Source organism: Acromyrmex echinatior, chromosome 10 (assembly GCF_024713525.1).
Source record: "Acromyrmex echinatior isolate Ae372 chromosome 10, ASM2471352v2, whole genome shotgun sequence".
NCBI classification, from domain to species: Eukaryota; Metazoa; Arthropoda; class Insecta; order Hymenoptera; family Formicidae; genus Acromyrmex; species Acromyrmex echinatior.
This window is the reverse complement of record NC_141861.1, coordinates 11,370,690-11,387,352: the sequence shown is the minus strand read 5'-3', so window position 1 is coordinate 11,387,352 and position 16,663 is coordinate 11,370,690. Positions and strand designations below refer to the sequence as shown.

At 32.2% G+C, this 16,663-nt stretch overlaps 1 protein-coding gene and 3 long non-coding RNA genes across 7 annotated transcripts in view; 3 read left to right on the top strand and 1 right to left on the bottom strand.

Annotated features, from left to right (window-relative positions):
• LOC105150662 (uncharacterized) overlaps positions 1 to 16,663 on the top strand; it is a 202,638-nt gene that overhangs the window by 13,774 nt on the left and 172,201 nt on the right. The window lies entirely within an intron of this gene.
• LOC147908315 (uncharacterized) overlaps positions 3,493 to 16,663 on the top strand; it is a 45,463-nt gene continuing 32,292 nt past the window's right edge. Inside the window, exon 1 of the long non-coding RNA XR_015546485.1 lies at positions 3,493 to 4,243. This is a non-coding gene — a long non-coding RNA (uncharacterized LOC147908315). The remainder of the gene's footprint in view (positions 4,244 to 16,663) is intronic.
• LOC147908318 (uncharacterized) lies at positions 5,011 to 15,068 on the bottom strand. 2 transcript variants are annotated; one of them, XR_015546484.1, is made up of 3 exons: positions 10,203 to 15,068; positions 5,692 to 9,888; positions 5,011 to 5,620 (listed from the first exon to the last, which is right to left on the bottom strand). It is a non-coding gene; the product is annotated as an uncharacterized LOC147908318 (long non-coding RNA). The 2 variants fall into 2 exon arrangements; XR_015546483.1 differs by having other exon boundaries at positions 5,011 to 6,309; positions 6,388 to 9,888.
• LOC147908319 (uncharacterized) lies at positions 9,280 to 10,206 on the top strand. Its single transcript, XR_015546486.1, has 2 exons — positions 9,280 to 9,363; positions 9,464 to 10,206. It is a non-coding gene; the product is annotated as an uncharacterized LOC147908319 (long non-coding RNA).

Here is a 16,663-nt window from a genome sequence, read left to right as displayed (position 1 = left end):
ATTTTTAAATGTCTTTTAATATCATTGGAAATTCGATACCCGCGAGATTTAACACTGCCATGTAATGCGGATACAATGATTCCCGATCCGCATGTTTTTTAGCTGGATATAGAGCGACCACTGACATCGCGAAGCATTGTCCACCGTATGCACACTTATCACTCGTTTTATCACTATTTCTCGCGGCACTTCGATGTGGCATCGACTACTTGGGATTTATTCACGTTAACAGTCAATACGTTGAGGATTCGCGATAGCGCAACACTCGTTGTTGCGTTCCTGGAACTCTTCGAGTGTCAACGTGGTCTCGATGCTATTTGTATCATTCGAATCGGTGCATCGATATATCTCAATGGTTTTTATTTTTATGTTCTTAATGTCACGTTTGTTGTTGTGTCTCACACATGCTTAAGCACTATTTCTCTTGCGTTTTCTAAAAACCGCCGCCGCTCGATGGGATTAGAATTTATCACAGCGTCCGTCAATATATGGCTTTCAAACGCGGCGTCAATCTCTCTCCAGACGAGAGGTCTTTCGTCGCTACTCGCATACTCGTCACTCGCGTACCAACTCTCGCCACCAACGTGTATGAAACATCGCTCCAATTGTGTCGTTGCACTCGCGAGTTACGCGATCTTCGCCACCATGAATTGTCTGTTCTCAACGGTGAGGCGCGGACAAAGCACGATAAAGTTCTTCGAACTGTTCGTCGCATCGTTGCAGTCACACGAAACACTCCACCAGAGTAGCGACCTGGCCAATTCGCGTTTTTCCATTCGCTCGTGGTTTTCCATGTCTTTTTTCAGTCTTTGGATCACGTCGCATTCTTCTACGGAGCATTTGCATGTTACTCTTTCACACACGTTGCACCGCGATATATCTAGAAGAATCATAACATTCTAGCATCTTGTCATTATGTTTGTTTGCGAAAGTGCACTGTTCACACTCAAAGCATTGATAGTCACATCTATCAAAAATCAGTTCTAGTGCAGGATTTTTATCGCAATCACGAAACTCCGTCCATGTATTGTCAATAATCAGCAGTTCGACGCACTTTTCACTACCTGCGGGAATTTTAATGCACCAACACTGGTTCTTATCTGCGATTTTCTTCGTCCAGTAATAATCGTTCTTTATTACATTGACATTTCTATTCCATCAATCTTTTTTCATACTCATCGTTCTCGTAACTGTATACTTTCTATCGCGCGAGTAAAGACCATTCAGAACCGGGCTCTCAGATAACTATTTCATGTTTTTCACGTATACCTATTTCTTGATCGTGTAGGAACTGCATCGGCAATATTCGCACATCTAAGTCTCTTTTGCGGATTATCGAGAACATACAGCACATCATCATTATAGTCTTCATTGTTTCTACGGTTCTCCATCATCGTTCTATTATCTCGTCGAGTTCCATATTTCATTCACTATACTGTTCACAATACTATTCACAATAGTTTTTCAATTTGTGCAGATTGAGTATTTGTTGCGTGAAAATACAGTATACAGTGGTACTTTGCAATTTGTGCAAGACTGACCACCTAGCGCATCAATATAATTGATGTTGTGCTTCCTTATAAGATACATTCCCACAACGTCAATGTCAGCTAAACGGATCATGCATGCTATATACAGTTGAAGCACCATCCGTTGTATAGTAACACTGGATCATGCAGTATTTATATGGCTATTCAATGCATGGATTTCCGGAGATGACAAATTTTCTTACACGATCCGTATCGTATATTCGCTCGAGTCACTACTAAAACAGTATCGTCGGATAGTACTTCTTCTTCGGATGAATCTTCGTTCATTAATTCCTCAAGTCTACTTCCAAGTCTTCTTCCATTTATATTATAAATACTTCGTTTATAATATTCTCAAGTTGTCGCGGATCTGCGTTTCCAATATTCTTGACTTTGTCGACTATATCCTCGACGTTCGTACGATTTTCACGATTAGCCATACTTTTCATGCTGCTCTTATTGCAATCGATTCGATAGTTTCTCAAGGCAATTGAGGTGTCGAGCACTTATGACCTATTATATATTTCGTTATGTCCAATGGACTCTCCGTTTTATGAGAATTTCGGCAAAAATAGTCGTTAGGACAAAGCGTGAACATAAAATTCGAGCGTTAATGGTCACCGATCGGCGAACGTGACAATATTCAAGAGACGTATCATTAAAAACCTTCCCAACGATATTGGAAACATAAAAAACATAGATCCTCAGAATTGTCTGATCCACGGCAATAAAATTTACGACAAAAGTTATAAACCATGTAGAGAATATTCTATTTAAACACTATGGGGTTTAGTATACAAAATCTAAATGTGAATCAGGCATCATGTGTAGATAAAAACTCATATTTCCAAACACGTAAAAGCAAGTTGAAGGGCGTTTTCTCGTTAATAACAGGAAGTAATAAAATAATAGTTGGATCGCAAAGCATAGCTTTTAATTTTTTAGATTGTCGATCGTAAGATTTAAGTAAATACTATTTAGACGAAAGAACGTATATTCAAGTAATAAAAGAGAAATGGACGATAAAAAAGGAGTGTGTTCGACTTGGAGTACTCGCTTTTGTGGGAACACTTTCTGCCTTCCATATTTACTGCAGAAAAGTTTTTAGTTTAGCAGCCGAAACATCGGCGCTTCTCTTAACACGTCGTGACATGTCACAAATCTGACAGTATATGAACAGTGTACTAAGCTTTTTTCATTTAATCGCAAATTTTAGTTACGAGCGATAAGACATGGATCGAGTAAAAGAATATATATGTCGAAAATCGGTCGAGCGCAAGGGATACTGTTCCTTGTCGCCAAGTCCGCCAAGTCCATCAAGTCCATCAATATCGAAAAAAAAAGTGAGATATGGGGTCTTGGCGAAAAAGCATCAAAGTCACCAACATGTTCGTCATCAACGTTATCAACGCCATCAAAATATAAGTTTATAAGGCATTTAGAGTGACTAGTGATAATGCATTTTATTCTCTGCTAAAAAGCGAATAGTGATCAAAAATTCTTTCTTTCTTTATTCTCTTTTTGTCAGAAACCGTTGCTAGCGATGTCCGAGCCATCAATCACATTCAAACGTTGCCAATCGCGAAAAAAATATAATAAAATGAGAAACACCAGTGTAATAAGATTAAAAAAAATTTGTTCGCATCACTATATATGTACTTTATTTTATTGTGCCATGACGTGATAAAAAAAAAAGAAAAAGGAAAAAAACACAATATATTATGAAAACTAAGTCATAAAAAAAGATAAAGGAAAAAAAAAGGATGTCGTACTTGTACTCTATTGTCGCGTTCTTTCTTTTTCTAACGTGCTTTTTCTAAGTTCTTGTTTCCTACGCATTTTTTTATAGTGTCTGGAGTTCTATAGGCTGCAAACATTTATTTATGATCTTAAGTGTTTCATTTCTTCAATAAGTGTTTCCTGTGCAGTGCAAAAGTAAAACGTATCCTAGGCAGCATAGCTATGGAAAAGATGCTTCACGGCGTCAGTCTTTGCCGAGTCTTGTCTGCGTGCGCGACAAGTGGTATAATAGCATAATTTGAGTGAACGCTATCGATTGAGCGTATGTAGAATTTGATTGGTTCGTTATTAAGGTCTAATAATCTCAATCCCTCGCAACTTGTGATCTCGCGTAAAAAGTAACCACAGTAGTGTCGTTGTGGCGAGTCTTGTCTGCGCGTGCGCGAGTATAATACTTACGAAGAGCAGTGTATTAAAGTATATTACGAGTGATTTTTTAAATTTATAAATTGCAAAAAAATATTCCGCCATTTAGCAGCTTACGTAATTATTTGTGTGTAACTAAAAAAAAAAACAAAACTACAAGAAAAATTACAAGGAACCTCCGTGTAAAAAAATTAATTGAGGGGAAGGAGGACATCCCCTCGAAGAGGACGTTTACATGGAGGAGGACGTCATCCTAGGCGAGGAGGAAGACGAGGATTCTCATCGATGATTAAGAGGAGGAGAAGGGGAAAGAGGAAGAAGATGTCTTGTGTAAGTCAATCAGCCAGTACATCTCAACAACTGATGCAGATGAATACGTCATTCATGATGGAGTTCCTCCACCTGCACGACGAGGTTGAACTTCTTCACATCCTCGCGGAGGCGGAGGAGGAGGAGGAAGAGAAGGCTGAGGAGTAAGTGAGAAGGAGGAGGAGAAGATGGAGGACGAGGAGATGGAGGAGGAGGAGGAGGAGGAAGACGAGGAGGAGGTAAGATTTATTTTATATAATTTATTATAATTTCTTTGGGCGCTCCCCTCGCTTATGAGTACTCCTCCGCTTTCCTTCGCCTATATCTCCGCGTTCTCCTTCCCCTTGCCTAGTATCCCTCGCGGCTCGAGCTGTCCTCAGAAGACCTGGGTTAGGATTAATATACCTAATATACCCTAATATACCTACTGCTGAACACGGGTATTTTTTCAATACGCGCGGATATTATATTAAAGTGTTAGGCCTCCTTGCATAATAAGCCATTAGTAATAAATCAGAAGTCAAAAGTTAGTTGTGAGCGAATTAGTAGTGCGTCATAAAGCTTAATAATTCAGTAGTCAGTAACTGACAATGAGTGGAGAAGGCCAAATTCCATCTCTTCCGATTTAGAACTTATGATTACGTTATGATTATCCAATCAAAAAGTGATATGTGTCTGCCATTTTTAACGAGAAAACTAATTTGATACGACCTATTACGAGAATATCGAGATCGAAGTAATTTTAATATCGCATTTAAAATGGAATCTGTACTTTTGGAGAAACGAATGACATAGAGCTCATCCAGTTTGTTGAGATTAATTGTTGAGTGAATTACAGTAAGAAATACGTAATACGTATATCTGAAATAATTAGATTAATACACTTTAAAATAAATAACAAACTTATCTATCAAAAGAATAAAGGCAGAGCCGGGACAAAGATGTGATGACAAAGGCAATTGCCTCATGTAAAAAATTTGAAGGGGGCGTAAAAATGGCAATATAATTTCCTACATATTTCAATTTATTAACATTAACATTAAATTTAAAATAGCACGCAATATCAACACTTCCTAGTATAAAACTAGCTTTTTACATATAAATATGTTTTTTTACATGTTTAAAAACTGATTCATAATTATTCTTTATAATCAAATTACATTCAAACTTAAAAGTAATAGACAAGAATATTTTTAACTATTCCGGTAACAGTAACTCGTGTGAAAGAAGTTTTAATAAAAATTGTTGAAGTTAATAAAAAATTATTTAAGGTCATCATTGAGTTAAGAAAAATTATCAAATATAGGAATCCAATTAAAAATGAAATATAATATGGATTATAATAATAAATAAACGAAAACGGGTAATTGGCACAGGTCGGTGCGTAATTTGCCTTGAAAAAATTTTATCTTACATGAATAAAATAAAATTGCACATGTTTCGGCTAGTCTTCTAACCTTCAGCAAAAAGACAATAATAAGTAGTTATTCATGAATTTATAGACGAAAACATACGAAGTTATAAAAATTGACATTATAACAGTCGTAATCATTGTGTAGTAACCCTTACTCCAAAGAATCGTTCTCATTAGTTGCACGGCTGGATAGTAGTAATGACTAAAAACATTAAATTCATAACTAAGTAGAGCTATAGGTGAGAAATTTAATCAATGTAAACCAAGACTTACTTCACAATGATGTAATCCTACGAATATAATTCGCATGTAAATTCGGTTATCCGAACATAAATTCGCATGTAGATTCGGTTACAAAGAAGTTGTTAATATATAACAAATATTGTTATAACAAATTTTATGAATTTATAGACATTTTTTTTAGATGCCTTGGGGATATTTATGTACTTTGATCATCTCCTCAAGTTTATTAAAACTACTAAAAAAAGAAATATTGGAATCTAAATATTTAGTAATGGTTTTAAATTTGTCGGAGATATCATCGATGTATATAGTAAAAGTGAAATATTCATCTTTCGATATGCTACAATGGTTCGAGATGAAACTCCATCTTGAATGTGAAATATGAAATCCACTAACCCGATAATTGTGCCTTTCTTTTGATTTAGAGAATGCTGGAACAAGAAATTGAGATATCTTCCAGAAAAGATAGGTTTCTGATACCAATCAAAAATAATTTTGTTGTTAGAATTGATGATAGTAGTGTCCAAACAATTAATTTTATCATTGCCTACTTCCAGAGTAAATTGTAGTATCGGGTGATAAGAATTAAATTTATCCAGTACGTTCTGAATCATCGACGCCATTGCCATAATTATGTCGTCAACATATCTAAAATAAAAGAGTATCTCAAAATCAAATGTTTCCAGCACCGTCCTTTCCAAATATTACATAACCAGATTGGCCAACCATCAGGGACAGAGAGAATCCATCGGTGTGCCAAATTTTTCTGTCGATATACGCAGTTATCAAATTTAAAATAAGTCGAGTCTAATACAAGTCGCACTGCATCGAGGAATTCATCTTTCGGTATGCTACAATAGTTCGAGATGAAACTCTATCTTGAATAGATGGTCTCCACAACTAAATCAGTAAGTACGTTGGTAAACTGTGCAACCACATCAAGAGAAATTAAACTGAAAAAATTTTTTCTACATGTTTGTTATTCAATTTGTTGGAGTAGATGGAAAAATATTTATCTTAAAAACATATTTCCCATCAAATTTATCAAATTTTATACTTTAAATAACATTGTTCCATTACATTTAAACAAAATTTCAAATTTATTTCATAATTTACACCAATAAGAATCAGTCGAAATTTAAGAATATGACTAATTCGTACATCAAAAAATTGTTACATTTTGGAGTTAAATAACATATATAGATATAATAACCATGTGAAATTCATGATCTTGAACCTTGTACGCAGCATAAAAAACCATCTTCTTACTAGCATCTGTAACTCTTTTTTCTTCAAACAACAGAAAAATCTACATTTTTTTTTACCAAAATGAATCTAACAAATTCAATATGAAAATGGATTGATCACTTCATAAACAAAGAAATTATGAACTTAAAGAAATCCAACATATACGATATTTCGCGATTAACATACAATATCATTTTTTGAAACGTGTTCGACAATAACCATTTCTCAAATAATATTTCGGTTAAATATTCTTTAGCACAGCCTTTGCAGATTAATCCATCGACTTTATCAACATTGAGAGAAATTTCACTTGATTCCACCAATTTCTTGAACCAACCTTCCTCTTCAATGAATACAGTCAAAGATAAATGGTCCTTAACCTATTCATCGATTAACATACCTAATGACATTAAATGTTTGATACAACTAGGAGAGAATTTTTCCTTGCCCATTACATTAAAAAATTGAATTTATAAAAAATTTTGAAAATAATATTAATAGACTTTCTATTAATATTAAAAATACTGTCAGAAATTATTCCTATCATCAATAGATTATCTTGCTTTTCTCCTCATCACAACACGGACATTAAACTTTTCTTAAAAAAACAGTTGAATGAATTTATACCAATCCAAATATAATTTTTACTAAGGCTGATAAGGGAAACATTACCGAAGCTCTTAATAAAAATTTTTATACAGAAAAGATCAATAATATGTTACTAGATGTTGAGACTTATGAAAAAGTTAAAAAAGATGCAACTAATAAGATTTATAATAAACTTAAAGAGCTGCTGACCAGGTGGAGAAACCATGAATATATTACTCCAAATAGCTGTAGCAATTTAAATGTTAGTGATTTGCAGGATTTGCAGGACCATTAGTGTATGCTCGTCCTACGTTCACAAACCACACTGCCCCTTCAGAATCATTATCTCTTCTATGGACAGTTCTCTGTATAACTTTTCGGTTTTTCTACATAAAATGTTATACAAGAGCATTCCAAAAGTCGCAAGCCACATTAGCAATAATTTTGATTTGGTAAACAAATTGAATAATAAACATGTAAAAAAATTTTTTTCAACTTAATTTTTCTTGATGTGGTTACATTGTTTACCAATGTACCTACTGATTTAATTGTAGAGAGCATTTATTCGAGATGGAGTTTTATCTCAAAGCACTGTAGCATACCGAAAGATGAATTCCTCGACGCAGTGCGGCTTGTATTAGACTCAACTTATTTTAAATTTGATGACTGTGTATATCGACAGAAAAATTTGACACACCGATGGGCTCTCCCCTGTCCCCAGTGGTTGCCGATCTGGTTATATAAGATTTGGAAAGGATGGTGTTGAAACATTTGATTTTGAGATACTCTTTTATATTAGATATCTTGACGACATAGTTACAGCAGTCCGTCGATGATGATTCAGAATGTATTGGATAAATTTAACTCTTATCACCCGAGACTATAATTTACTTTGAAAGTAGGCAATGATAAAATTAATTGTTTGGACACTACCATCATCTAACAACAAAATTATTTTTGATTAGTATTAGAAACCCACCTTTTCTGGAAGGTATCTCAATTTCTCATCCCATCACCCTCTAAATCAAAAGAGAGGCACAATTATCGAGTATATGGACGGGGCTTTTCACACCCTATGTTTCACCAAAAAAATCTTGGACTCATTGTTAATACGTATTCTATTTAATAATGATTACTCTCTGAAGTTTATATGATGTTTTTTATACGATCAATAATAGAATAAAAAATTTGATCAACAAAAAAACAAATTCTATAATGATCGATAAAAAAATTTTATCGGAAAGTGTTATAAAGAAATTATGGTTTACTATACCATACATTAATAATATCTCTGATAAATTTAAAATCATTACTAAAGATTTAGATTCTAATCTTTCTTTTTTAATGTTAATAAGCTTGAGGGGATGATCAAAGCACATAAAGATCCTCTTCCCAAGGCATCTAAAAAAAATGTTTATAAAATTTGCTGTAACGATTGTAATACAACTTATGTTGGGCAGAATTGCAGAAAACTGAAAACTAGAATCTCAGAACACAAGAACCATATTCGTAGAAACATATCCACACTTTTGGTTATAAGTGAACATAGGTTGCAATATGACTATGATTTTTATTGGGAGGAAGTGGTCATCTTAGATACTGAACGCAATTACAACAAAAGATTAATGTCTGAGATATATATATCAAAAATCAAAAGAATTATTTAATTAAACAAACACGGAATTCTTAGATGAAATATTCCATAATGGAGAAGAGCAATATTTTATTTTCCAAATTCATTAATTTCATGCAAAAATGCGTCGAATGAACTTAATTAACACCGCATAAGATATAACCGTTACAGTGATGACTAGTCAGGTTAGGAAATCTGTCACATCGATGGCATAGAGATAGATATGAGAACATGTAAGTGAGGCTATAAAAAGTATTATCTGTTTCGAAATTACACGAATTCTTTGCTTTAAAAATAAATTGCCTGCTTTAAAAACAATTTTTCTGCTTTAAGAGGATGCTGAAGCGAAAGCTGAAGTCAATCAAGATCGATATTACAGATTTTCATTTCCAATGTATTAGAGAGCCTACAATTAGAGTGACGCTATACGGGTGTCACTTGTGATTGGTCTGCCATGTTTTTGCCATTCCCTCCAGTTTTTTAAACACCTTATTTTCTAAATTTTGAATTCATGCTAAAAAGTGCTCAAAAATTGTGACAAATTAAAAAATGATAATAAATAAATATTGTATATAAAATAATAAAACTTTTATATATATTATTTATCATAAAATTTCATTTATTTTGTACTATTGCAATATTGTACATTTTATAATATTGCACATTACTTTATACAAAACGTTATTTATTGCACATTATTTACGCTATTAAATGCGCTAGTTTATTATCCATTCTCTGTTTCTACATTTTAGGAGCATCTGTAATAATGTAAAAGAAATCAAAAATTCAGAAAAATATTATATATGTACACCATTTCATAAAATATTATATATTAAATATCGTAATTATCATATTATTTGACTCACAATGCAATGATATATAATTGAAAAGATTATAACAAAAAGAGAAAGAATTAAATTCGTAATCAATGTGATGACTGTACATATACTTAGTGTCAAGATACTATATTATTATAATTAACTAGATATTATAATTAACCTGTGTATATTTTATGTTACATTTTTATTTTAATATTTTAAATACATTATTTATAAAGAATAAATTACTTTACCTCACATACAGATGAATTTTTTGACGGTGTCCAATTTTTATATTTGCCATTTATACTCTTTAACCAATTCATTCGGCGTTCTGTGTCTTTCGGAATTATTTTCATAACATATCCTTTTTTTAATGAATTGTTAAAACGGTATTGTACATCCAACCATATTTCTAAAATAATTTCGTTAATTTTATTTTTATTAATGTACCTTTACGTATCTATGTTGTCCAATGCTGTTGCACCTAACCCTAAAACTGACAGTCTGTTGGATAGATTGAGATCGTATATCTCTTTCTCTCTCGCAGAATTTCGCTAAAATATGACGTCATCTCTCGTATGGCTCTGATTATAGACTCTCTACAATGTATAAGATGCTTACGCCCTCTGAGTTAACATGATCATGCAGGAAATTCGATCGATTAATTATCGATATTTTTATTCCGTTTCCTACATTATTATCTTAATAGGGACGAAAACGTATATTAGACTCGGTTTCAAATGTAAGATTTATTTTATTTTGGAAAATTGTCCAATTTTAGAATAGAGAAAAAATAAATCGGAATTGAAGTTAATCTTATATTTGTGAAATCGGGCCTTAGAAATACAGTTGTATTATGCACACATGCAATGTAGGCCGCGTTCCAATATATACCACTAGTACTAAAAATCTGTAATATACAGATCTGTAAGTACAGATTTTTAACTAATAATTATATCGATACGAAGCCGTAATAGCACTTTTTCCATACGTCCAATGCCATATTTCAGGTTACAATAATATATTGAGTCATCTAAAAAATATCCGCGGTTTTTAGATGACCCAATATTATCAATAAATGACGACATTGCACATACATAATGTAAATCTTTTTGCTCTGTCTAATAAAAAGAGATAGACACTTATAGTACTTACATTATTAACATATCGACTTATATATTCAATATAAAAATTGTATGTATTGTATATTATACTATGTGAATACATACACACATACATGCACGCATTATATAAACAGATAAAAGTTACTCATGTTGAAATAATCGTGCAGATTATCTGTTTATACGCAATATTAGAATTTTATGTACATACATTGTATAATGTGTGTATTCACATCGCACAAACATAACATTTATAATTCTAACATTGTTGTAACATATAAAGAAAAAACATTATTAGTGAATATAAATTATAATTATATTTTATATGTATTATAATGTACATACACACAATAATATACCCAAAATATAATTTTAATATCATATATATCATTAATTCACTAACATGCCTATTTGCAATAATATAATATTTTATGTCATTGTGTGTGTACATACATTATAATACACATAAAATGTAATTGTAATTCGTATTTATGAATGTAACATGTAACATATATTAGTTATACATCGATATATTACGTATATAATATATGTAGCTACTCCATTTTTTGCTACATTTAATGAAAAGATGTAGAAGTTATTTATATTAAAATATACAGATATTAGTGGTGTGAGTACTTAAATATAATACACATATAGGCAATATTATACAATATTGTAGTATATATGTATACTATAAAGTGTCAATAAACACACGTTACAGATAGAAGTTATTAATGCTAAGCTATTTATGCATTCCCTATATTTAAATATGCAATATTAAAATTGTATACATATATAATATAATGTGTCTATATGCACACATAAAATTTAATTGCAATGTTTTGTATAAATAAATATAGGAAATATCTGCATGAATACCTCAGTATAAATTACTTCTAGCTCTAATTTGTGTAGATATTCACATATTATAATACATATACCTGTAATAATCTAATATTGAAAAAAAAACATTTATTATATAGGGGACTTTAAATCTATAAAATATACTATCTAACTAACATAAATTATAATCTATATAACTAACATAAATTAAGGCTAAGATATATAACGAAAAACTCACATATCCAAAAAGATTGTGTTACTCACAAATTGCCAAAGATGAAGTGATGTAAAATTTTAGTAGATAGATTTGTATAAATGTAATTTTAAAATCAATTATGTATCAATTATGTATCAAATCCTTCTTGGCACGCTCTATATCTACTAAAATTTTACATCACTTCATCTCTGGCAATTTGCGAGTGACAATTTTTTTGTATTTGTGAGCTTTTCGTAATATATCTGTATTGCTGAAGAGGACTTAAAAGTGAGTTGAAATGTACAAAGTAAAGAAGATATCATTTATCAGAGGATTCGTAATTTGATTATTTTTTGTAAGATGTTACGTCTAATCATCTGCGTTTGACTCTCATTAGCATTAATTTATGTTAGTTGTATGTATATTCTGATATTAGAAATATAAAAGCATAGATAGATCACTAATATTTGTATATTTGACCATAAAAAGCATATTTCTTTTTATTAAACGTAGAAAAAAGAGGACATCAGTACACCTTTTGTTATACATAAAAAAAAGAGACGAAGTAGCTACGCATGCATGTGAATATGAATTAGAAATATATTTTATGTTTTGTAATGTGCGTACATCATAGTGTACATAAAATATAATTCTAATATTCTCTAATATGTGTATATTATATCTGCATGAATATCTAAGTATGAGTAACTACTGTCTCTTCTTATTATGGGCCTTTTATAATAAGCCATTAGTCATAAATCAGAAGTCAGAAGCTAAAAATTGACCAATCACAGTCGTCAATTTTTAGCGTCTGACTTCTAATTTATGACTGGTTTATGGCTTATTATTGTAAAAGGCTCATTACACATAATAAAAAGAGATGGAATAGCTACATATGTATGTCCAGTGTATTTATGTATTGACAATACATATTACATCCTAAGTTCAAATGGGATTGCGAACAAAGGAAAAAGTGCTATTACATTACATGTGTATACATGTAGGGCAAGTCAATAAGTTTTTAGAAAAACATAGTAAAATTTTTTTTGATCGATTCATTTTTATTTCACAACATAGTCTCCTTTCAGCTCGATACACTTGATCCAACGATTCTCCAACTTTTTCAAGCCGTCCGAATAATATAATTTATATTACCCTTCAAAATAAGCCTCTGTTTTGGCGATGAGTTGCTCTCTGGTGGTGAATCTCTTTCCTCCGAATCATTTCTTCAGGTTTGGAAACAGTAAATAGTCGCAGGAGGCTAAATCTGGCGAATATGCTGGATGGGGAAGCAATTCATAGCGACCACGTGTGAACCCGTGCATTGTCTTGATGGAAGAGCACTTTCTTCTTCGCCAAATGGGGACGTTTTTTCTTTAAAATGTTGTTGAAACTCTAATAAGGCTGCGTAGTAATCGCCATTAATCGTTTGCTTTGACAGAAGGTAATCGAATTATACCGCGTCTCAAAAAACTGTGACCATTATCTTTCCGGTCGACTTCATGATCTTTACCTTCTTCGAAGTTGGTTCACTCGATGAAATCCATTGTTTTGTTTGATTCCTTCGTCTCGAGTGTGAAGTAATGGATTCACAGTAATGAATCGACATAAAAAAATTCATCTGGATTACGTTGAAACATCTCCAAACATTGTTTTGAAATCGTCACACGGTTGCGCTTATGGTAGTGAGCAAACGCGACCCTTGCTGATAGCTTTTTCATACCCATTGTTCGTGCAAAATTGAAATCACTGTGCCATGTGATATGCCTGTGGCATTGATCAATAAGTTCGCGCACTTTCACTCGTCGATCAGTCAAAACAATCGTGGACTTTATTAATGATTTCTGGCAGCCTCAATTGAACGTCCCGAACGAGATGCATCACATGTGAATGTACGACCACGTTTAAATTCATTCACCCAATTGTATACAGTTGCAAACGCTGGTGCAGATGTGCCATGAACATTATCCAATTTGGCTTTGATTTCTTTCGGTGTTAAACCTTTCATATGTAGATGTTTGATCATTGCACGAAACTCGTTTTTTTTCATTTTGCAAAAAATACAAAAGTTGTTCATTTTAATCGTCTACAAAAATGAAACTACGCGATGAATTCCGCTCAAAATTTGACAGTAATCAGCTGAAAGATGCTACTTGTTAAAAGGTAATGTGACATGACACTGCGAGTGCTCTGACAGATTTTCTAAGAACTTATTGACCTCGTATTTCAAATATATATTTGCATTCGAAGATATATCTATGTCACAATCAGAGTATTCATTTTAATAAAAATATATACTTATTGTAACTTGCTGTTAGTCAACGTGTTCATTGACCTATAAGTGTATATATTTACTAAAACACTTTGAATATGATATACACATTTCATAAACATTTATCAACTTTGTAGTACTACATTTTCTCATTTTTATCAATATAAGAAAATACGATATTAAAAAATTCTGAAAAAAATTCTTTAAATATTCTTAGAGCTTTATGAAAAGAAAATTAACAATTGTCTCTTGCAGTTTTTCTGTAAGAGACAAGTAAACTTCTGTAAATAACATTTTAATGAATGTAATTGTCAAGTTTTAAACTTAACTATTATTAACCAAGTTATCGTATAAAATGTAACTGGAGTTCACCTTCTCCTCTATTAAATAGTATTAAAAATACATATTAAAAAAATAACGTTTTAAACATTTTGTTTTAAATTATTTAAAAAAAACATGTTTAAATTAATCTAATGTTTAAAACATGTTTTAAACATTTGTTTAAAAAAAACGTTTTAAACAAAATAATCCTTAAGGGAAGCCGGCGACTACCGCGCCTGATTCCTATTGCCCGGTTATCGTCAAATTTCTTTTAATTGTGATTTCAGCAACTATGTATATTTTATTTGTAATATACATGTAATATACATGTAAATTTATACGATTATAACATATAATTTCTCTCCTGTACACGTGATTAAATTAAATTAATATTAATGTATACTATTAATTACTATTAATTAATGTATATATATATATATATATATATACATATATATATATATATGTATATATATATATATATATATATATACTATTGTTCGAGAGCGAGTCAGAGCGGAAGCGTTGACGTGAAATTTTAAAGTGATACGGCGTTTAGTTGTATTTCGCTTCAATCTAATAATATTCTTTGCGAATCAAACTCGGCGGTTTTCTTTGCGAATCAAACGCGGCGGTTTTCTAGCAGCGGAGCGTCTCCTTGGCGGTGCACTGATAGCGATACGTTGACTCAGAACGGCGGAAAAAACTAAGAGAGTTATAGCTTTTCGGTTTTGCCTTTTATGCTCTTTTGAGAACAAAGGCTTCCCTTTGCATTCGCCTATGAGATTTTTACACATTGAAAATTTTGAGATGATCCTCTGTGTCGGGTGGCGATTGGCGATTTCGAGCGCAACGGCCAAGCGGCACGCTATTGCCATGCGCGCCCGTTAAATCTGGATTCTTGATTGGGATGAACTCATATTATGCGTTTTGCGTCACGCGATCCGAATTGGTTCGCCGTTATAGCGATTGAAATTTGCGTACGTGCGACGTGCGGCTTAGCTTGTTGTTTTTTGATTTTATCGACGAGGTGATAGCCGAGTTTATGTTTTGGAAACTTCTAAGGACGCTTGAGATCCTTCTAGAAGCTTTCGATCCGTATGTCGCACGAACGCCAAATATGGAAATTATGTACATGTTGGCCGTATCTCGAACAACTATTAATTAATATTATTTCTTATTATATTTCACATGTCATAAAAAAATCTTTTTTACAAAAGGACACATTTTGTCATTTTGCCTCGGGCGCCAAAATGCCTAGTCCCGTTGAATAAAAGTACAAAACATTTCAAAATATTACACGAGATAAGCAATATGAACATAGAACATGTAAACATATATAGTCTCGTCATCCATCATGAGAACTGCAATCTTTCTAATTGACTGAAATGTTATGATGCAACGATCAAATACGATTTATTATAGATTCAAATTCCTTAAGATAATTATGACTTATGATTCTAATTTGCCACAAGTGATATATAAATGGTGACTAATGGCTTATTAGAAAGCCATATATATAGAAAGCCTCCCTGGCGAAAAAATTTCTATGCCAAAGTATGTCAAAAAGTACGCCATTCTACTTTTGTAGCGTAGAATTGCGTTGTTACACATAGAATTAACTACAACAAGCTACGCGAAAGATGTAAAATAGCGTACTTAGAACTAATTAGGCATAGAAAGTACACGTAACTAATAACCATTACTATCTGAAGTACGCGTTTCTATATCAAACTATGCTAAATTAATTTTTATTCTTTTGTAGTATTTCAAGAAAGTATGCTATTCTATGCTTTTTAACGTGAAATTACACTCTACAGTCTGATAGTTGAGTACAGAAATAATTATGTCTAACTATGTTTTTCTATGAAAAATGTAAAATAGCGTGCTTGGACGTAGTTAGGCACAGAAAGTACGGCAAAGTACACGCAACTAATGATCATTACATGCTGAACTACG